The 22,582-nt window shown below is 38.1% G+C and overlaps 2 long non-coding RNA genes across 2 annotated transcripts in view; both read right to left on the bottom strand.

Moving 5' to 3' along the window:
- The window catches only part of LOC137970965 (uncharacterized), a 20,864-nt gene extending 12,126 nt beyond the window's left edge, over positions 1-8,738 (bottom strand). The window contains exons 1-2 of the long non-coding RNA XR_011116898.1: positions 8,548-8,738; positions 1,369-1,427 (exon numbers count right to left, since the gene is read on the bottom strand). This is a non-coding gene — a long non-coding RNA (uncharacterized lncRNA). The remainder of the gene's footprint in view (positions 1-1,368; positions 1,428-8,547) is intronic.
- A 2,647-nt stretch (positions 8,739-11,385) lies between these two features.
- LOC137970404 (uncharacterized) lies at positions 11,386-13,519 on the bottom strand. Its single transcript, XR_011116810.1, has 2 exons — positions 12,610-13,519; positions 11,386-11,712 (listed from the first exon to the last, which is right to left on the bottom strand). It is a non-coding gene; the product is annotated as an uncharacterized lncRNA (long non-coding RNA).
- Between the last annotated feature and the right edge of the window lie 9,063 nt (positions 13,520-22,582).

The raw sequence follows: 22,582 nt of genomic DNA, 5'->3' as shown, positions 1-22,582 counted from the left end.
GGAGAAGCATGTGACACCGTAGAATGGACCTTCATTCAAAATATGGTCATTTCTTTTTAATGTATTGCATTAATTTTCATATAAACACTGCTGCTGTCTTCAAGATAATTAGGATAGTCCGTGCTGTGCACCATGAAACGACAACGTATAAATACTTTTTTTTTCCATCACGAGTGCACCCTTTAACCATCTACAACCTTTTAGATCAGCTCAATGAAGATTACAGACAGACGATGGCATGACCAACTTCACATTATCCAATCAGACACAAAAAAATCCAATCTGCTGCTCCAGATTGGATACTCCACAAGAATGAAATATTGCGAATTAATAAAATTGGTCTGCCGGCCACAAAAAGTAGAAACGTGGAAATGACAATCGAAGCACAGACACAAAATTGTGGACCACTGATTGATCTTCTTTATTCATAACAGGTACAGTACTGTAACTTACTAAAACACTAAAATGAAAGATAAATCAAAGCTTAATATTCGTGAACAATCTTTCCTTAACCTTCCCAATTGGCAAACCAGCTAGCGTGACACCTTGCATTTATCTTTGTTTTGATAAACTTCCATTTTTTCGCCATTTCCATGACAGACTTTAGAGGAAACTTAATAAAGACTACTACTTTTCTGGAATTAATTTGTTATTGTTCATACACTGTGACCAATTTTTCCTTCATGAAGAATAATGATGAAATTCAGTCGAAATTAGCAAAATTACTCGTGATCAGAATGCATGACGACTCTAAGTAAATGAAATGGAAACAATAAAAAACTCAGTGACACACTCTTCTATTGGCCAAATGAGCACAGAAACCATCAACCTTAACTTCCATGTTTTTATGTGTCAGAATTGTGCTTATAAACAAATTCAAAAGTAAGAGCCCTCCAATATTCAATATGTGACTGCAGAGATCTTGCATCTTAAGACACCTCCATAATCCAAAACCCACTGAAGATTTTAAAGGAGTCTGTTTTTAAATAGAGAGCATAACATTAACAGTCCCAGTACATACACTGTAATTATCAGAGACGAGTCATGGTGACTATGATGAAGTACCTCACAATTTTGTTAGTGTTGTCTGTTCTTTGTTGTCGATACATAGTTAATATGGGATGGACATGTATTTTTGAAGGTGGGGTTTGGGCAATTTTGCCTTGGTTAGAATTTTTTTTTGCCTGTGGGCTGTGCAATAAATTTTTTGCACTTTAAGGTTGTGCACGTCAAATTTTATGTCCATCAGTTTTCAGTCTTCATATTTATTAAAGTATCTCAGTCTTCACATTTATTAAAGTATCTCCAAAAATGAGCATTCCATGACGTATGTCTATACAAGAATGGAACAAAAAATGATATGTGTACCTCAAGCACTGCTTTCTCTCCAGGCTGATACAAGTTGCATTTAGTCTATTCAGTGTTACCTGTTGGGTTACAAAATCAAATGAAAAATTCTATTCAGCTGAATTTCAACCCTTTTAAAAAAGCCTGGATCTTTTTATGATATGAAACACAAAGAGGTGAATTATAATACAAATAATTACACAGCATTTTTGCCAGTTGAAATTTAATTATGACAAAAATTACAGATTAGTTTTTCACTTGGTCTGACAGGACCCTATGAGTAGAAAGGCTTGCTTGATTTTTTTCCCCCTTGGCCCCATGTGCATGATTTTTTCTCTACTTTTGCTGTGCAGGATTTTTTTTTGGGTAATTGCCCAACCTCCCCCTCCCCCTCAAAAATAAAATGATTCATCTCTGTGTTTGCAATATTTTATTTAAGTTGAAAAAGTGACTCGCCTAATTTGCCATGTACAGCACAAGCGAAGTTCTCATTGAGTCCCCATTTTTTTAAACACATTTTTAAATATTTCTCACGACAGAGCACCACTTTACAATCCAATATTTTACATAAAAAGTTCTTATTTCAAATTGATTGATGTAATTGAGTATGAAGACCTTTTTCCCTTCCAAAAATATTAACACAATAACAAAGTCTCAAAGTGCAGTCAAATATAATCAACTTTGATGTTTGTTTTCCTAAAAATAGGCATGCACGGTGTACATGTGGGTAGTACTTTTGCTATCCAGATTGAAAGTTACTTGTACCCATTTATTTTTTTAAGGATACTGATCTCTGTGTAGAACACGTCTCAACAGAAAGTCCGAGTGTGATCGAAAGCAACATCCATTTTGGGACGGCTGTCTGACATGAACAGTCTAAACAAGATTTATGAACATCCCATCAACCTTTCTGTAAGCGCGATGTTTGGAGACTAATAATTGCTTCCCAAAAACAAAGTTTGCCACAAAGAGCAAATTTCAGGGTAATTCCACAATATTTTGCATGCCACAGAGGGGACATCTCAGAAAACAATACCAATTTAGTTTAGTTCACTATGGACTTGTAATGATTAAATAACTGATGACTCTTCTTTATCAAATCCTTTCAAAATTATTTCTGTCACATCTGGCAAGATTTAGTCCTTTATTTAATCTGACATGGAGGGGACCAGAAAACCAAAGAAAATTGAAATTTAAAAACTAGGCTAAAAATCCTGTGAATGTAAACCGGCAGCAACAACACTTAAGTGCACATTTGATTTTTATGTTAATCAACAATTAAACTGCAAGACATTCTTGCTCTCTGATACAGCACAGATAATAATGAGTGATCACGGATATTGTCACAGCGGGGACTGTCACAGAGGGTACCTCTTGTCTTATAGATAGCAGTCATTAATAGCCACCCTGCAATCTTCTCTGTAGCAAAGTGTTTAAAGTAAAACAATGATACTAGACTTGTCTAGTGTTATAAACAAAAAAATTCTTGAGGTGTATTATATATATCTGTAAATATGTTGCACACTCTTTTCATAATGCATTCCTTCTCAAACAGGGTCACTTTCTGATTATTTTTGTTTCATTTAGATATTTTACAATGTAGGTTCTAACAAGCTAGGCAATTGAAAAAGACAACACTGTACTGTAAAAGGCCCCTTAAGACCTTGTCCTAACAAAAACAAGACACTTTTCAATCTGCAACTTCCATGAAGTCATGTATAATCTGAAAATACAAACAGCTCGAATGCATCAATTATAATTTAAGTGTCTCCCTCTCAACAATGACTGAACACAGAATTGAGGTGATAATTTTTAATTCTGAAAGTATTGAGTCAGACCTCATTTATGCATATACGGATGTAACTACCAGTACATGTAAGATGATTTTGAAGGTAAGTTGAAAGTGCCGTACATCAAAAAAGGGAAGACAACTTCTGAACATAACTTGCAATACAGTCAATTGTATTGGTATACTGTTCTATGAAAGCAAATGTCAGTGTACAGCCCCATCACTCCAATAGTGCACCTGTTTGAAAGACATTTCTCTACTAACAGCATCCAAGAGAGCTTTGTTGAAGACATAAACACTTCTTTTATCATGGGAAAACGCATCTGAAATGAGTACATATGAAAGATGTTTAAGATCTTTGTTATCATCTTTGAAGTAGATTACTGCAGTGAATACTGTAACTGATTCCTTAGACCAGTGGGATTCCATTATTTCTCGTTGGTGCTTCAGCTGAAAATTCTCCGAAAAATCCTCGTGAATAATTATTTCATCTTGGCTAAGCTGTTCCTTCAAGTGCCTTAACTCTTGGAACTGACACCTGATACTGTAAACATGACGACTAAATGGTCTCAGTTGGGCCTGCAAATCTTCCTCTGCTTCAGCAATTGTGCAGTCAACAAGGTTTTTCTTCACAGCACCTTCCACTTTTTGCCACTGATAGTAGGATATTGAGTCATCTTTGTCTAGGCCTTCAACGGTTAGCTCAGTTACCCCACAGCTGTTGCAAACCCTGTCAATGCAATTGCAAGAGTCAAGACTACATACTGTATTTGCAACAGGTTCTTCACTTGATATGCAGCCAGATGTGCCAAGTCTTGATAGGCCCTGAAGGAGGAGGTCAATATTTTCATGATACTTACAAATGCATACTTTATGGTCAAATGCAGATAATGGTATGACCTGGGGTGGCCGGAGTTCTGCAAACTTGGATTTGCCAATCTGAACATTGCCAATCAAATTTCTTTTAATTTTAAACAATAGCGACCTCTTTTGCCTGTGTTCCCTTTTAACATCAGCTAGTTTGACAGGTCTACACATAATCTTTCTTCCCTGGAAGCATTCTGCTGATGTCCTCTCTTAAATAGATTTGGTATCTCATGATCAGTGAGAGCATCACATCTTTTCTTTCTGTCCTTGCTGCACTCTTTTCTTCGCTTAAAGTTGTTGTCACACAAATCCCCCACCGCCTTACGTTTTCTTGGGAAAACATCTTGAACAATCTTTGCTAACACTTCCACTTTTCTTTCAGGGCATTTTGGCAGGTGCTTCTTTGCTCTACTGAGTGCTTTTCCAAACATATGAGGGCTTACTTGACTACAAGTTGCCTGTTTTCTTGATCAAATCTGCTATTTTGTTTCCTTTGCCTTCTTTTCTTCTCTCTTTCCTTGGCTCTCAAAACTTCAGGCTGATTGGCTTTCTTCTTCAAATAATCCTTTTTCTTTCTTTCTCTGTCCTTCTTTTAACCACCTCATACTTTTCTTCATTTTCCCTCAGTCTTTCTCTGTATTTCTTTGTCCTCTCTTTGCTTGAACTCATTTTGAACTGCTCGACAAGAACTGCATTTGTGCACTTCCTTTATTGAGCATGCTCAGTGTCTATCATCCCATAGTCCTTTAGTGCTTTATCATGAATAATTCATGAGAACGTAATAAATCCAATATTTCCACTGATTAACTGCACATTTTGGCTAAGTTAAGTACTATTTTTCGTTGTGTGAGGATATTATGGATGATTAAAACAGTTTATCTTCAATAGCAGTCATTTCTCTTTCAAAATAATAATTCTTCCTCCAAGAAATATATGTCCGTTCTGGACAGTAAAGTCCCTTCCGTGTCAAAAAAGTCCCCTCTGCTACAAAAAGATCCCCTCTATAACAATTTTTTGTTCACAAAAAATGTCCCCTCTGTGACAGAAAAGTCCCTTCTGTGACACAAAGTCCCCTCTGTGACAAAAAGATCCCCTCTGTGACATTTAAAGTTTTCACGCCTATCCTAAGAAAAGAGAAATAGAAGAACTGCTCCACAACTTGTAAGTTTGTCAGCCATACTTCAACTGTTAACAGAATTTCGTAAAATTATTACCAATTGCTTTGAAGAGATAATAATTTTTATCCCTATTTTTGTCACAGAGAGGACAATTCAATTTTGGATAAGGCTTTGATCTCTTTCTTCAGACAAAATCAGGGAGAAATAATTAACTTAAACAGTCTAAGTAAATACATGTAAGTAAATGTCCCAACAGTTTTTACTAGATTGCCTCTCAAGATAGATTTACCATGGTCATTTGTGCATGTCCCCTCTGTGACAGCCAAATAGGCTGAATTGATTAATTAATGGTAATTCAGCTGACAACCAAAAAGTACAACTTCATAACAATCTATCTTATAATGAGTCTAGATATACAGTTATACTGTCCTTTAAGTGAATGCTAATTTTTACAAGCGTATGTCTCGAGTACCGTGGAATTACCCTTCAATGTAAAAGTTCTTCTGATGCGCTGCCTATTCACAGGTAGGTTTTTTTTTTTCAAAAGCAAAGTTGATCCTGCCGTGAAAGGTTGCCCACTTGGTCTTGAGCCACTGAGCACTTGTGACAATGGCCAAACTATACACTGTATCACGCCTGATCGAAAAAATGTCATTATCATGGAACCATGACATACCACATGCAGTCAGATGCAGTTTGAAATGACGGCATGGAAATATTATATGTTCGAAAAACATGGATCAAAAACTGGACTGATGAACTCCCGAAATCGTTTTTATCAAAAGTTGAATTCTTGTCTCGCCAAGTCAAAATCTCTTTTGATTTAAAGGGTCAGCACATGCAAATTTGTCAGTAGATTTTATACAGCCGGACAGATAACTATTTATAGTGACATTTCTCATGACATCACCCACTTTTATTAATATGCCAACTAGACCCCACAACTGCTTGTTGAAACAACAACTTCTTTTGTTCCGTTGTTATTCAGTGATGTGGAAATAGCCCTGGGGAATTAATGTGTAGACGTGGAATTATGAATACTGCAAAACGGATTAAAAAAGAAAATGAGAAGGAATATTAATTATTTTAGTGTTCGAACATTCGAATTTCAATAATGAATAATAAGAGAGCAATGGTGAGAGCAATGTGTGGTGCAAAACTGATGGAGAAAAAGAGGACAGAGGACCTGATGGAGATGTTGGGATTGAAGGAAACAGTGGTTCAGATGGCAAAGGCAAATGGAGTGAGATGGAACGGGCATGTGTTGAGGAGGGATGATGCACATGTTCTGAGAAAAGCATTGGAGTTTGTAGTGAAGGGCAAGAGGCAGCAAGCAAGACCAAAGAAGACATGGAAGACACAAGTGGAGAAGGAGAGCAAGAGCGTTGGTTTGGAGAAAAAGGACGCCATGAATCGAGCAAGATGGAGAGTGGGAGTTAGAAAGATTGCTGACAAAGTCAGGTAAATCTGGCCACCAATGAAATGCAAGTAAGTGGCGGGGTATTCTGCAGTTAAGCCCAAATGAATAATGAATAAGGAATAATGAATAACTGAGATCCACCCCCGAATATAGTTCTCCTGTAACTAAAATGGCTGAGAATCAACCCGTCTATCGGAAATTCCCATCTTAAGCCCGTCGCACACGGTGAGGAAAGAGCTGAGCAAACTGCCTTGCGACCTGAGGCGGTTTGCTCAGGGAAATCAAACATGTTTGATTTTTATCCTCGTACGTGGCGCACACTACCCTGCGAGCAGAGTCTCTTTCGATCTTCCTAGATAAGTTGGGAAGAGGAAAGAAGACTCTGCGAGCTGCCTCGACTTTTTGTATTGAGCATGCGTTAAAAATTATGTATACGGTGTCAGTCACGCGTGACCAGTAGCCACAAAACCACAAAGCGAAAACAAACAGTCGGAATATTTTCGAACAACTCTGGCAAACACTCGACAATCAAGAAATCATTTCATTGGAAACTCAAGATAGTCCATATATCTTAAAGTGCCATTTTATTTTTTTACTGAAAAATTTATAGGTTTTTGTCAGACTAGTTTCTGTAACCGACACATACAGGAAAAACTCATGGGAATTCTAACAGTTAAAATTGCCACGCTGTTGTAAATTTCAAAATATTGATGACGCGCAGCGACTGATCATGCGCAAAAATTAAAAAAACAGGTTTGACAAGTCGAAACTGGACTGACTCATCCAATTCTTTGGATGAGCGGCAATCAAAGAATGTGGATGCGGCTCGCAGAGTCTTCTTTCCTCTTCCCGGCTTATCTAGGAAGATCGAAAGAGACTCTGCTCGCAGGGTAGGCGCACACATGTGGAAACAGCTGAGCAAACCGCCTCACACCCCAATTACAGCACATACAAACAGATGAATAGAAAATCAAACTTTCCACTACACCACAAGTATCCTAGAAGTAACAATGTGCTTGAGAAAACGAAATACAGAAAATAACGAAAAATAAGCTATGCAGTGCTTTTAGAGATATTATATACTACGGGCAGAAACATACTTATTAAAGACAACGTTTCGGTGTCCTCATGACACCATCATCAGGTCAAATATAATATTTTACAGATAACTCGAATATTAATGTTCAAGATTAAGTTCAAAGTCCCTAGAGGCTAGGTGAAAAGTTTTGCCTTTATCGAGTCACTTTGAATATTCAGACACCGTTTGTGCTCACCGTTTGTTCCTTATTCGCGAGCACAAACCGTGTCTGAATATCCAAAGTGACTAGATAAAGGGTAAACTTTTCATCTAGCCTCTAGGGACTTCGAACTTAATCTTGAACATTAATATTCGAGTTATCTGTAAAATATTATATTTGACCTGATGATGGTGTCATGAGGACACCGAAACGTTGTCTTTAATAAGTATGTTTCTGCCCGTAATTTTTATCATCAAATCCATTACATTATCATGTTTGATAGGAATTATATACTAAGTTTGGAGAATGTTTGAGCAATGCCATCTCAACTTAAAATAAAACACGCTTTGTCGACAATCAATGGTAAAGCCCGTAAGCACAAGAATGAGCTTACCGACGTTCACATGTAGTGAAACAAGCCGAGGAAAATTTGGCATACGCAAGCATAACAACCTCGGAGGAGATCAAGTAAGAATCAAGATGGTGTGCGAATCGTCGTGCCTGTGCTTGTGCTTAACTCACGCCAGTTCCCACTTGAAATAACCAAAAGCGTGAGGTGATAGCAAGTAAAAGCTTTTTTTCTTGTGCTTTGTGCTTGTGCTCATTTTACGGCCGTTCCCACACGATTTTTGAAATGCTTATGCTTGTGCTTATCGCACAAGAGCACAACCAGGCTTTACTCTCGAAAAGACAGAAATAGCAACGACGAAACACAAGGTTTATGCTAAGGTTGTAAATCAGAGTTTTATGGTCGGTTTTATGACTTACCGTGAAAGTTTGTTTAAGGCTTGACGGAAAACAGCGAAAAATTCATCTTCTTCTTGGGAAATCGACAGCACCCATGGAACCGACAAAAAACGTCAGTCTTCGGCTTATTGATGCATGACACAGATATGTAACTCGCGTTGTAGGTTTATATTTTAGTCACGCATGGCCAACGATGTGAAAAATTCACTGATGACGCGAATATTTCGGGGAACTCGCTCCCAGAATGCTCGTTGCAATCTCGTTCCCAGAGTCTTCGTTCCCCTTGACCAGCGGGTCGGGTTACGAAGAGACTCTGGGGAACTCTGGGGACAGAGCGCAAAAACCGCTAGATATGCGCACTAGAATCACACTTGTGTTGCCGCCATTCTATTTTCAAAATGGCGGACGACAAATCAAAATCTACCACGTCTTGTCGAGGCTGTCACGCCGCTGGCGTTTCTCTGAGAAAATTTGCAAAAAGATGATCTGAATCTGCCATCTTTCAACGATGCTTCAGAGCCGTCAGGGAAGAGATCGGACCAAAACCAGTACGCCTAAAGCAATAGAGTTTTTGACGAGCTTCGAAGCTTCATTTGACGTTCGTTGTTTAGAGTTTTGCGTTTCTTAAGGTGGTCGGTTACTCTTTAAGCTCAGAACAGAGATATGTTGGAGGTAAATTATTTTCGCGAAACATATCAAATATGACTTTTTTTTCGTTGATATGAAAATTTTTAAGAGGTCTTTAAAGGTGGAATTCCGATTTCATACACCAAGACAGACTTTTTCAAATCGAAGTTTGAAGAGAAGCAGGTTTTTTTACCGGTAGTGTTCGTCTTCACTGTTGTAACTGGTTTTACACAGAAAAGCGAAGTCCAGTGCCTTATACTTTCACGCCACTCGATATAGTTTGTGAGGTTTTGGGGTCGTAGGTTGTCCTGAAATGCATATAGCGTACATGTATGTTTTTAACTTCGAGTTAATATCTTGTCAACATTGTTCATACAATGTAAGTTTTCTCGCTTTATAAGCCAAGGCGACAGAGCGGCTGCCTGTTATATTAAACAGCGGCAAATATTGACAACAAACCCTGTTATTTTCTTCCCTTTAACAACGTTCATTGCTATGTTTTGTGTAACTAAAAATAAAATATGTCAACTGTCACATCTGACTACCGGGGGATTGTGTGCTTTTTCAACTTTATGGGACTCTTTGCAAAGGGCGAGTTAAGTTTATTCAACAAAGTAAGCTGCTTTTTCCGTTTAGAGACTGAAAATGTCAGCAAAGGTGCTCTAGTTCAATGTGCAAAGCGATTTTTTTGGTTTTTGATGCCAGCAAAACAGTTCACCACATTAGAAAATTTTTATTCACTTGCTACTGGCTCACCAAGACTACAGAATTTGCCACATGGATGAATACATTTCACCAATGAAGGTGAGTGATGCAATAACATTACAATAGTTGCAATAATAATCTCCCCTGAATTGAATTTCCCCTACCCCTCAATATAGATTCTACGCCCCCTTCTTTGTCAGTGCCAAAAATCTTCCAAGAGAACTGAAGCACTAAGTTACACAGAATTAGTCAGACAGGTAGAAAACCCTCAAGAATCAAAAGCAGGAGCTGGATATCAAGCAGAGAAAAATCGATAACGAAAACAAAAACTTTCACAAAAAAACATGAAGTTAAGTATTTGGGTTTAGCTCATTACGACAATGACATGCCAATGCCTTTGTAGTACCACCCCCCCCCCCCCCCCCCCCACTAAACATGTTTCATTTCATATTATTATTTACATGCACAGAACAAACTGCATTGAACACGATGCACAACCCCATGAATTTCTCAAATTGCTTTTGGCCTATTATAAGACCTGTGAGTCAAACCACACCAAAAAGTTAGCTCACTATAATAAGGTAAAACAGATATCATTTTCATAATGGTTATGCTTTACAATGTAGCTGTGTCACCAAACACCCAAGGTCAATAATTTTGCTATTATCCCAACAGTAAACACTTGATGACTGGTCCTGAGGGAAACAGTTCATTTTGTTTCCCTAAAAATTTCAATGTTCCCCTGAGGCGCAGACGAGGGAAACAAAATGAACTGTTTCCTGAGAGACCATTCATTAAGTGATTTGTTATATAGCACAAATAGGATCAAAACGTGCAATGGGAACAGCAACGGTGGTCGTCGGTCAATATTTGCAGGCAACAGTGCACTGTTACCCTCTGAGGTCATAGATTTTGCACTGTTGCCTGCTCAGAGACTTTTGAACGACAAAAGTGTTTTTGTTAGATGTCATGTGACCTTGAATGTAACCAATAAGAGCATGCGCTGCTGGGGGCAAAAACAGTTATATAACAAAAATAATTATTATTCAACATAACACTTTTGCTGGAAAAACAAGATCAGCAACACAAATCAAATGTTGAATTGAGAGAAGAAAATGTCATGCTTCACAAAAAAGGACAAAGTTATAGAGACAACACAGTTTTCAAGAAAAATATTGGACTGACATAAAAATTAATACCATGCACATGTAACCCTGTGAAAAAGCACCCCAAATGCCTAAATTTCCAATATGGGTTTTAGAACAAACTTTTCCTTATCACGGACTAAATTCTTATGGTCGTTAATTTTCTTTCTAGTGCAAATAATATTGAACAAAACAAAATAGTGTATTGTAATAATCAACTGATGCATGTTTAGTATTTTTTCCTTTCATTTTCCCGAATTTGTTCTCCACCTATATATATCTGTTTGGGTCAAGTTAGCAGAAAGTTGGGGAATCCACTCAAAAGAGACACTTGTAATACCACTGGCAGTACTAAATCCTAACATTACTCAACAACAATGACAATATTATTTGTGTTCCTTTAATATATGTTTTACAACTAAAGGAGACACTGCATTTAGCTCTCTTGTGCACCATACAATTTCACAAGTCACTAGTCAACCACTAAACAAAAGGAGGAAAGAACTTATATGATCCAGACAAAATGGGAAATTTTGGTGGTGAACATTCTCCAGACCTGTTTGAGAATATCTTCCAAGCCACAATGTATTTACAATAATGAAAAGGGTTTTCCGTGAACCAAGAAAGCTAATCTGCAGAGAGTAAAAGTAGGTTGCTGTACTACTGCACAACTTCAGTTTCTTCATAAATCAGGTATGGCTACCATTTCCTACAAACAAAAACAATGATAAAACCATTACACAGAAAGTGAATAATGACACAGTAAGCACAAGGGGAAAGATAATACCTTACATTATGAAATTTTGAACCACGGATACTGTGTTTTTAGCTTTCTGATTGGTTCACTCACTCTCAGTTAACAGCTCTTATACAGTATGACATAATATGGAAACTGATTGCGCCAAGTGTTACCACGCTGAAAACTGATTGCCTTTAAATATGTCCAAGTGTTAAGAATCAAATGAAAATTTAATAAAACAATAATCAATGGATATGATTGAGTTGTTGATCTCATATCAACATGCACTCATGGAATTATAATATTATTGTTCATTATTGTCTTGTGCTATAGGAATTATATGCTTATTAGTGTAATTACTGAAAGTTCTCTGCACTGATTGCTTGTCATTGAGATGATTATTATTACGTGATAATCACCGAAGCGGTTTTTTCAAAATAGCCACAAGCTGTTTTGTTCAGGTGACAGATGAATAAATTAATTGTTTTAAAGAAAATGTGTATTATTCAAATAATCAACTATGTAATAGGCGATTTGCATGATGGCATCATTTACTAAGAAATTGAGTTGCTTCTATTGTCAGGCAAATTTAAATTATTGTTTCCGATATTCCCTCAGACTTTATGAATGTTGGTGAACAAAAACCTCAACTTCATCTCGGTTTTTATTAACCGATATTCACCTTGCCTTCAGCGAAACAATAATTGTTAATAATTATTTTTTGGCGTTCATACTAATTTTTAGTGTTAAACAACTTTCAGTCAGGGGTACGCATCTAACTAAAGCTGTAAGGCTTATTATTATTATTATTATTATTATTATTATTATTATTATTATTATTATTATTATTATTATTATATAATGTACCTGAAGTGTTTGCATGCTTCCAAAGCTTTGCTGCACATGTGTTTTTGTAGCCGTTTTGCAAACTTATAAATATGAAAAAGTTGACCAACATGGTTACTCTGTTACAGTAATGTACTTTTCTGGGCTGTTCCACAACTGATCAGGACAATATTGCCAAACACTGAGTGGAAGACGCTTTGATGCAGATTTCCTGGAATGGTTTCTGCAAAAATATTTGCGAGGAACAGCAACAAAAACCTCGCACAGATCGATGGCATTTAACAGTCAAGGTTACGTGACGTGGAAATTGTAAATCCCAGGTGTTAAGAAAATTCAACTTTGTGGCTGAAGTTCACTCACAGTTCATCTACAGCAAGAAACCCAGTGGACGATTTTATACGATCAAAGTTGTATGACCGCGTTACGTTACAGTCTTCTATAACAACGGCCAGCCAAACTTATTTTCAAAAGCAAAAACCTTTCGTCCATCAAGACCAAGTTGCTCCTGTAGTTCCCGAGAACAAAGAAGAATTTCGTTGCCAGTTCGCTGGTTTCTGCAAGATTTTTAAATAATCTGGGGGCAGACGAACACCCCATGTCAAGAAAATTCACAGTAGCCAAAACCAACAAAATGATACAAGAGGACGCATTGCCTTGACATGCAGACTTGCGAAGTAATCAATCGTGTGTCCTCGACCGTTGATTTGGAATCGCTGAGTGTTCTCTCCGACCTTGAAAAAAAATTCCTCTGGCACCCAGGGTATGAGTCGTCTAACTTTCCACAAAATTTGACAAATGCTAGAGTGTTATTCTCCACTTCGATCGATCACTGTCTCGATCACTTCGAATCTTTAGAGTTTGCGCAGGCGCAGTTACGCGAAAAAAGCCATTTTACGTCATTATTCTCTAGCCAATCAGCGGTTTTTGCGCTCTGTCGGCCGGTTCCAATTTAAGGGCCGATTTACACGGTACGACTTACGACAGGCCCACGACATGATTTACGATTGTTGTGTACGTCAGAAAAAATGTCGCAGCATTTTAAAACATGTTTTAAAACGCTGCGACAATCGTAAGTCATGTCGTTGGCCTGTCGTGAGCTTGTCGCATGCGACAAAATCGTATCGTGTAAATCGGCCCTAACAGTCCGCGATTCACGGACTTCCGATCGTTCTGCGCAGTCTCGTTTCCTTTTTTCAAAATGGCGGACCAAGCCAAGTCTCTTACACGAGGCGTTGAATCATGGAATGGAAATTCTAGATTTAAGCGACATCACATTGAAAGGAAAGAAGTACGAGGGTTTGAAGCTATCTGTGCTTGTCATTTCGCCGTTAAATACCTCAAATACACGATCAAATTTTTAAGATGAGAGAGGGAGGACTGAATTTTAAAAGAGGGTTCGGTTGACGGGAGCTGACGACAGGGATCAAGTTGCACTGAATTAAATGCTGTACGTGTTAAATACATCCGAGTGATAATACTTTCGCATGTGAAATGTTCTAAGCTCTATTGAAGTAGAGACAATAATATTATAATGCGTAAGTAAACAACCTTGAAATTAGCATTTATTACTAAAAATAAATGATCACATATACTGGTAATAAATTATTTTCTTATGTTTTGCAGCTAAAAGCCTGCCTAATGGCCCTAATGTTACCAATTTTGTCTGTTGCCTAGGAATTATGTATACTTTTTTTATCAACTTGTAATAATCATAATAAACACTACTTTATTAAGTGTCAATGGATTTAGCACTACAGAACTAATTGGGGAAACCAATGAAATTAACTCAAATCAAATATGTTTTTTGTGGATGTGGTAAAACTGGAGTACCCGGAGAAAAACCTTTCGCAATATAGAAGAGAACCAACAAACTCAACCCACATATGACGCTGAGTTTGGGAATTGAATCCAGACCACATTGGTGGGAGGCGAGTGCTCTTACCACTGCACAACCCCTGCTCCCTGACTGACTGGATCAAATCTGTATATTTGCACCCAGTAGTTAATTTACTCTGTAACTGTTGAACTTAAAGGTTAAATTTCAGTTAAAATGAATCCAACCTAAATAATTATTGTTTGATTCCCAATAATTTCCTTTGTATTTTAAACCTACTGATGATAAATAGTGATGTTGGGGGACAAATCTTGATCAAAATGTAACTACATGCAGGATGAAGTCATATAAGTTGCCTGAATTTCACATAAATATTAATGTGTTTACATATTTTTAGAAAATACATATCATTGGACACCTTGTTCTTACATCTTGGCACTAGCAAAACTGAGGAACTATATCACTCTTTTTGCACAGCTTCTTGCACTGTTCGTTAATATCAGTTAACAAATGATCATACCATTAATATTTTTAATGTGAATTTTAACAACGATTGATCACAAATTATTATTCATGGTCTTCATCTTCAGTTTGTTGGTTTGAGCAAATTATTGAAAGTAATAAGATAAATGACTAACTTTGTTGTTCTAAGAGTTATCATAATTTTATTATTATTGCCAATAACAGGGACACTGTATTTTGTGTATGAATATCATTGCACATTCTAAATTATAAAATAATTAGGATAGTAAACACACTCCCATTAATATCGGTCAATAGCTGTGTTTAGATGAGAGTATGTAAACACAGCTATGACATCACATGAATTTTGATTGGTTATGTGTTGTGAGATGCACCTTTTGATTGGCTGGTTGGAAATATGGGTGTGTATGTTATGCAAACCCTCGACTGTGTCTCGGGTTTGCATAACTGTCAAGAATTCTCCCAACTGCGCTTGGCATTTAGATGAGGCTATGTAAACATGGACAACGTCCTCTATTGCTTAAATAACACAACAAAATATAACTTTTTGATCAGTTGCTTTATCTCAAGAGAAGCACTTCCGGAAGGCAGTTTTCTATTAAGCAATAGCCATTGAAGCAGATTCAACCAAGCCTTTGCCTGTTGGGTGCATCTGGCAAAATAGTCCAAAATGCATGTGGGGCTTCTCTTTAATGGTGCAAACAGGGACAGTCTGAATTATGTTGATCTCTTTTTAGCTGACTAAACATTCGCTCTGACGATGGGCTAACACTCGGAACGTCAGCTTTCCAAATCATTCATGGTGGTAATTCCACCTTTATCAAAATATGTGATAAAACCAAATTTTCCTGTTAACCGTGACACTGTATGCAATCAATGTAACATGGAGACAATTTAGCATGTAACGGGGTCCCTCATGCATGAGCCCAAGTGTTGACGCCTGTCAAAGAATAGGTTATTGGCTAAGCTCTTCTGACCCTACAACAATTTACCAGTTTAATAAATTATATACTAGCCCAAAACAGTGATGTGAAAGTTAACCAACAGGTACCCAATTTACTGTGGGCATAATAATCCTCTGAAAATGAGAACCCAAAAGTTGTTTTTCAGTAGCTGTGTACCAGCTGGAGAATCCTTCAAGCTCTCCTCTGGATAAGAAACTATCCAGAAGATGCAGGTTGTCAAGATCACTTGAGATTGAACTTGACAGGAATTTATCCATTTTTTGGATAGCCATTTTTCATCAGGGGCTGTAGTCCCTTTTCATCAGGGGTTGCTCTCGACTGAAGCCTTTTCTATCAACCTTAGTTGTGTGATTTTCTTACAACTAATGCAAACTGGACATGGAAGGAATCAAGTTCCAACTTTAATGCGATATTCCACAAAGAAAATATACTTACAAATTTCATTATTGCAATAAGAGAATGTAACAAAAAAGTACGCGATAACCGGGTTAGCTGTTGGCTTAATCTTTTCTTCCTCACCACGGACATATTCAAAAGGAGTCAAGGCTTTGCGTTGTTAAACACATGAACAATAATTACACCGTAAACACATGAATCGATCGAGCTTAGGCAAAAATCCTGCGTAACATATAACCAGCTGAGCTTGCTCCTTTTTTTCTCGCGTCCCACACCTGGTGAAGGACGGGCTCTGCTGCACAGACTTCCTTCTTTTAGATCGGATAACCGACTCGTGCTGAGCTTTCGAATGAACTACCGTCTTTATAAACCCCTGAAATGTCGTGACCGTAACGTAGCAAGATCTACATTTTCGCGATGGTAATAAACCATCGTCGACAGAAATTTTCAAACCAGAAAACTCTTCTCAATCCCGTACGATTCCTTCCCTAATTGTCTTTTCACCAAATAAATCCAAAGGATGGTTGTTACTAATAATATATCTGTTGAAAGTACGGAAAACAGAAAATAGAATCCCTTCGGCCATTCTCTTCCGATTTCTTCCGGTTATCGTTTTTATTGTGTTCCCATCTGACCAATCAGTGGCGAGAACGGATTGGGACCGGCCAGAGCTCTCGATCCGAGGCGCTGGCCAAGAGGATCGCAGCTCTGGGAACGAGAATGGGCGAATAGAGTGGAGGATTTGTTTCACGATGGCGTGCAATTCTAGGATATCCCAACCTAGAACTGAAAAAAAGCGATATGTCTGGGCAAAAATCTGCGCTGAATATGTTACCAACGGGCTGTGTTGTCAAGTGTTGCCTGGGATTTTCGATTAGAATTTGTGTAACGTGGAAGTGTAAAGCAGATTGTGTCGCTGCCGAATGCACTGATCCGGGATTAGTTTCAAATGTTAAAAGACTGTCTTTGTTTTGTATCGTGGAAGATGAAGGAGAGCGAAACACCAGACTCAAAAACGAGATTCTTTCCAAAAGAATAAATCATTCTTTTAATCATAAGACTTTGTCTTCTTTGAAGGATCTTTCAAGTTAGATTCTTCGTCACCAGAGAAGGTTTAGGGTTCTTTTCAAAAGAAGATGAGTTCTTTGGATCAGAGTTTCCTTGCTGTTCTAAAGAAGTAGAGGTCTTGAGGGAAGTATCATTTTGCTGCTTTTCATTATTTTGTATAAACAGAAAATGACTGTTCTCCACCAAATAATGAGAATTCTTGAATAGAGATGTATACTTCTAGTTGGATAAATTATAAATATGTTGATTTTTAGAATATTATTCTTCCATGAACATATAATGTGCTTTCTAAATTTTGGAAATATATATACAGTGTACATACATACACAAGGTAATACATACAAGCCATAATCACAAAAACAACTCTGTTAAATTTCACTAAAATAATTAATGTTGCAGAACAAATACAAATTTCTGAAACTTAAACGCCTAAAAACACTAATGATTTTGAAAAATCTATGCGGCATGAAATCAGCCAAACTATTTAGCGAATGAGATAAGTCCCTAGAAATGAAAACAGTTTTTAAGCTCAAACTAACATGAAAAAGAAATTCTCTTGAGGGGATGGTGTAGATCTTAAAGTGAGTGAAATTAAATAAATGAAAAGTGTTACACAAAAACAATTTTTGTAATTAAAATCTATCACTGTCCATTTTCCTTATATCACTTCTATCCCAACAAAAAAAGTTAGCCGATCCGGAACTAATTCAAAGCACACACAAAAAAACCAGCATTAAACAGGGCTGTCATTAAATTTTCACCTGCAATATATCAAAAACTGATTCTAGTTTTCATTTCCTTCACAATGTGAGTTCAGGGTTAACAGCTGGTACAGGTGAATGTCCTTTCTGGCAACCCTGTGAAAATTTTCCAGTGTGACAATTTAATTGACCATATTAGTAATAGTACAAATTACTACATAACATAATATGGTTTGACATGGTATGAGTTAATTGCCTGACCCTTGTCTGACATGGTCATGTTCTGTACTATTTCTCGCCTGTTGTGCGACAAATCAAGAAATAGACTCAGGTGTGTTTACGTGTCAGGGTTTCCATTAAGTTTTAAAGTAGCAGGAACCTTGTGACAGGGTGAGTGGGCACCCCTATATATAGTCTGGCTTTTGATCTTGAGACCTCCTTTGAGCAATGGTGGGTACTGTACTCAGTGTAGACGGGTGCTAGTACCCAGGTCCCAGCTTCTAATTAAACCCCTGCATGTAGATAAGTTCAAGCTCCTGTGGGGGTGCAACTGTTAATACATGTAATAAGAGGCTATTAACTTTAAGCTAAAAGAGTAGAGACACCTTTTCTTTTCAGGGCATTTTTTTTTTTGAAGAATGCTAAATACATACTCTCAAGAAACTCAGTGCAGACATGTTGGCTTTCTTGGATACTGTAGGTTAACCATGTAATGTACCCCAAACAGAGCAGAAAGACTCTGTTTGTATGAACGTACTTCCAGAAGAACCTCATTGTCAACAATAATGAAAAGCTGTTGTTCATAATTGTCGGTCTCTAGGCACAGCATATGAACATCCCCACTTAAAACTGTTGAATTCACATAATTGTTTAAGTAACGTTGTCAAATTCCTTTGGGAGAGCAGAGAGATGCACACCAAAAGGTCAATGACATTATGTATGAAGCAAAATAAAAACTGCAAAAGCCAAAAGTTCTTCATGAGGTTAAGACTAGTCATCCTTAATGCACTTTATATTCCATTTTTACAGATAAGCGGAGGTCAGTACTTATTTTGAACCATCAAACTTGACAGATTGGATGTCACAATATTATATATACATTGTATATTATCCAGAGAATGTTCATTTCCCATCTTACCCCCCAAATAATGTCATCCTTTCCTCACTGCCAAAGGCTTTCTGTAGGGTGGCCAGCACCATACAAGTTTTGAAATGGTACTTTTCTCTTCAACTCTCTGACTAGCAATGCAAAAAAGCCTAAGACTGTTGATTTTAACACTCCAAACAGGAATGGATACTTGTCTACAAACCTTGAACCTAAACATTACTTTTGTTGGCATAAAAAATAAATTACATCAGAAATTGTTGACAACTGTACATACCAACATGAAGAAGTCAGTCTGACTTCAAAATAGACAGTACAATTTACTGAAAACTTAACCTTCAACTGACAAAATTTAAATTGAGGGGATGTGTGGAATACGTTCTCAAGTGACCAGAAATACTGCACAGTTTGCAATCCTACCTTCTCCTTTTGTTTCACAAAATAGTTAAAATTTATCGGAAATATAGCCTGCTGTAAAGTTGCTCCTAAACACACTGTAAAAGCATAAAGTCTGTGTCTAGATAATGAAACTAAATGAGCCAGGTAGTTCACTGATGGCAGGACTTAGCTCTGTTTTCTGTAGAGTAACAAGGGGTATCACTGATCCCCTTTAACCCATTGACCCCTGGGCATGAGACCTGACAGATTTTACTGTCTAATGCCAGGGAGATTCTAGTAGTCAACTGGGGTCATCCTAGGGCGTTTGAGGTGTCAATGGGTTGAGCAGTCAAAAACTTTGTCCCTTCCATTAAATGGGATGCTAACCAATCACAGAATTTGTTACAAAGTCTATCAAACATTTGTCAGTATTAAGTTGTACGTGGGTACATGTAGAGAGGCAACATTTAAGTTAGAGAAAACTGAGAAATGATCAAGACCAACCTCATTCCCAGGGTCTCTTTTCTCTGTCTCCTTTGTCCTCAAAAACAAAGGAGGCAGAGAAGAGAGGTTGGATAAGGACCTGGCCTCAGTTGTTCAAAAAGTGGATAGTACTACCCACCAGGCCCTAGTTGTTCAAATCATGGATAGTGCTATCAGCCAGATAAATCACTATCCAGTGGATAAGTAATAGTGGAACCGACTGCACTTTCCAGTGTATAGTGATTTGTCCAGTAGATAGCGTTATCCACCTTTAGAACAACTGCGGCCAGATAAATCACTATCCAGCAGATAAACACTACCAAAACCAATTGAGTTATCCAATGGATAGTGATCTATCCAGTGGATAGCACTATCCACCTTTCAAACAACTGGGGCCAGAACTCATACAGTCAACCAACCTTTGAAGTCTCAAACACTTGACCACTGTGGCTTCAATAAGCAAATAATAACCGCCACTGTAATTAATACTGTGGACTGAGCAATTACGGGAAAAAAAGCTCCTTGTGTAGTGGTATGTTAAGGTACATGTACTTCAGAAAGAAGTACTTAATTACTTAAGAGAAAAGGTGTCATTTTTGTAATTGACTTTTAAGTGCTACAAGTAATAGGCCCTAGAGGATGGTCAAGCTTTATATTACACCATTTTTTCTTATTTCACCATAAACGTTAAGCTAAGTATTTGCATAACAAAGTCAACAACTGAAGTTTCCAGTTCTTCTAAGTACCTAAAATGTAAGACAAGTTCCATTGGATGTGAGATGTACATCTCATTTAATTGATTTGATTCTCTATATCTGATCTGGCCTCTTCTTCCAATGGGGGTTGAGAACAGTGCAGTGTAATGAACCCAAATGAAACGCGAGTAAAAAGCAACCTACCGAAAGGATTGGTTTGCATGCCAGAGAGACGGACCTTCCACGATATTTTCAAAGCGTTCAACAGCACTGTCACAAGCCAAACGAGTTCTCTTTGCATCAGTAACTCTTTCTCCACCCAAAAACTCATCTGTTAAAGGTTCTCGCACCTTTCTGGACAGGACACTCACATGGACGTATAAGTAACTATACGAGAAGATCTTATGGATTCATATAATAATTGTAACAACCGCGAGTCTTCTCTGTTTAAATGCCGTTTAATAACATAAGCTATCACTTTGCCGACTACATCTCACGACGTGGCACTACAAAAGACGATACTTATGCACATGTGCAAAACTGAACTATACTGCAATTATAGGAATGCTGGACTGGATATTACATTTCTCCCTTTTTCCAGAGACGGTCTTTTCCTTAAATAAAACGCAACTAGAAAACAATGTCCCAAAATGTCCAATGTTCTACGCTTAAACAGAAAATGTTCAGGGCATATAAATGTCTATGTCCAGTGAGCATAAGCTTAGTACAGTCTAGGTAACATAGTCTTTCAGATAGTCTGGTCGCCTCCGATCATGCCTTGGTCTGGCTACAGCTGCTGAGGACTCAGTTGGTTTGTTCTGTTCCGTTTTGTCACTGCTGTTGGTTTCGGCCATTTCCTCTGTGCTGGAGATAATCTCCTCTTGGACTGACTGAGGGTTGGCATTCAGCAGGATTTTCTCTCTCCAATCCTCTGTGGTCGGTTCTCCTTCCCGGTCGTCCCACTCTTCACTGGCATTGTCTTGGACCAAAGCGTTGGCAAACTTGAACTGGTTTGCGTCCCGATACACTTCCCGTCCATCTGTGATTCGACGTGCGGCAATGCTTGATCCGTCGGTTCGGATTACGGTGTAGAAAGCTGGTTCATATGCTGTGGACCATTTGTTCCTCTTCTTTTGCTTCAACAATACATGATCTCCTACAATGAAGTTGTGTGCCTTAGTGTTCCTGTTCTCAGCATTCTGTTTGAGCTTCTCTTTGTATCTCTCATCCCTCTCATTGATGGCTGTGTCACGAGCATTCTCGCTGCTCTCCCACGTTTGATGGTCTAACTTGGTTCTCACTTGTCTGTTCATGAGGGCTTCATAGGGTGCTATTCCGGTGGCAGGGTGTGGTGTTGAGCGGTAGCCTGGCAGCATTTCTTGAATAGCTATGCTGCTATTCCCGCCTTTAAGGTGGGTGATCTGCTCTGTCTTATTAAAGCAGTTTCATGAAGCTTTCCGCTTCGCCATTAGCACGTGCATGTTCTGGGGTGACTCGATGATGGTGGAATTCCTCTGTTTTAGCGAACTCTGCAAACTCTCTGGAATTAAACGGTGGTCCGTTGTCACTTTCCAGCTGTCTTGGGGTGCCATGAGTGGCAAACATTGTTTTGAGCTTTTCCTTGGTTGGTTGAAAAGCTGTTAAGTGGGTCTTCGCGACTTCAGGATATCTTGTTCTCTTGTCTATGGCTACTAGATTATAATGGCCATCAGGGTATGGTCCACTGAAGTCTACAGCTATGACATCCCACGGTTTCTTGGGTATGTCTGTGACTTTGATGGGTTCCTGCCTGTGCTGCTTTGTGGTAACCTGGCATTCGTAACACTGTCCAATGATCTGTTCGATCATGGTGTTCATGGTTGGAAACCAATACTTTGCTCTTATCA

The sequence above is a fragment of the Montipora foliosa genome, chromosome 9 (genome assembly GCF_036669935.1).
Source record: "Montipora foliosa isolate CH-2021 chromosome 9, ASM3666993v2, whole genome shotgun sequence".
Classification (NCBI taxonomy): Eukaryota; Metazoa; Cnidaria; class Anthozoa; order Scleractinia; family Acroporidae; genus Montipora; species Montipora foliosa.
Note: the sequence above shows the minus strand (reverse complement) of the source record. Positions and strands in the feature narration are given on the sequence as shown.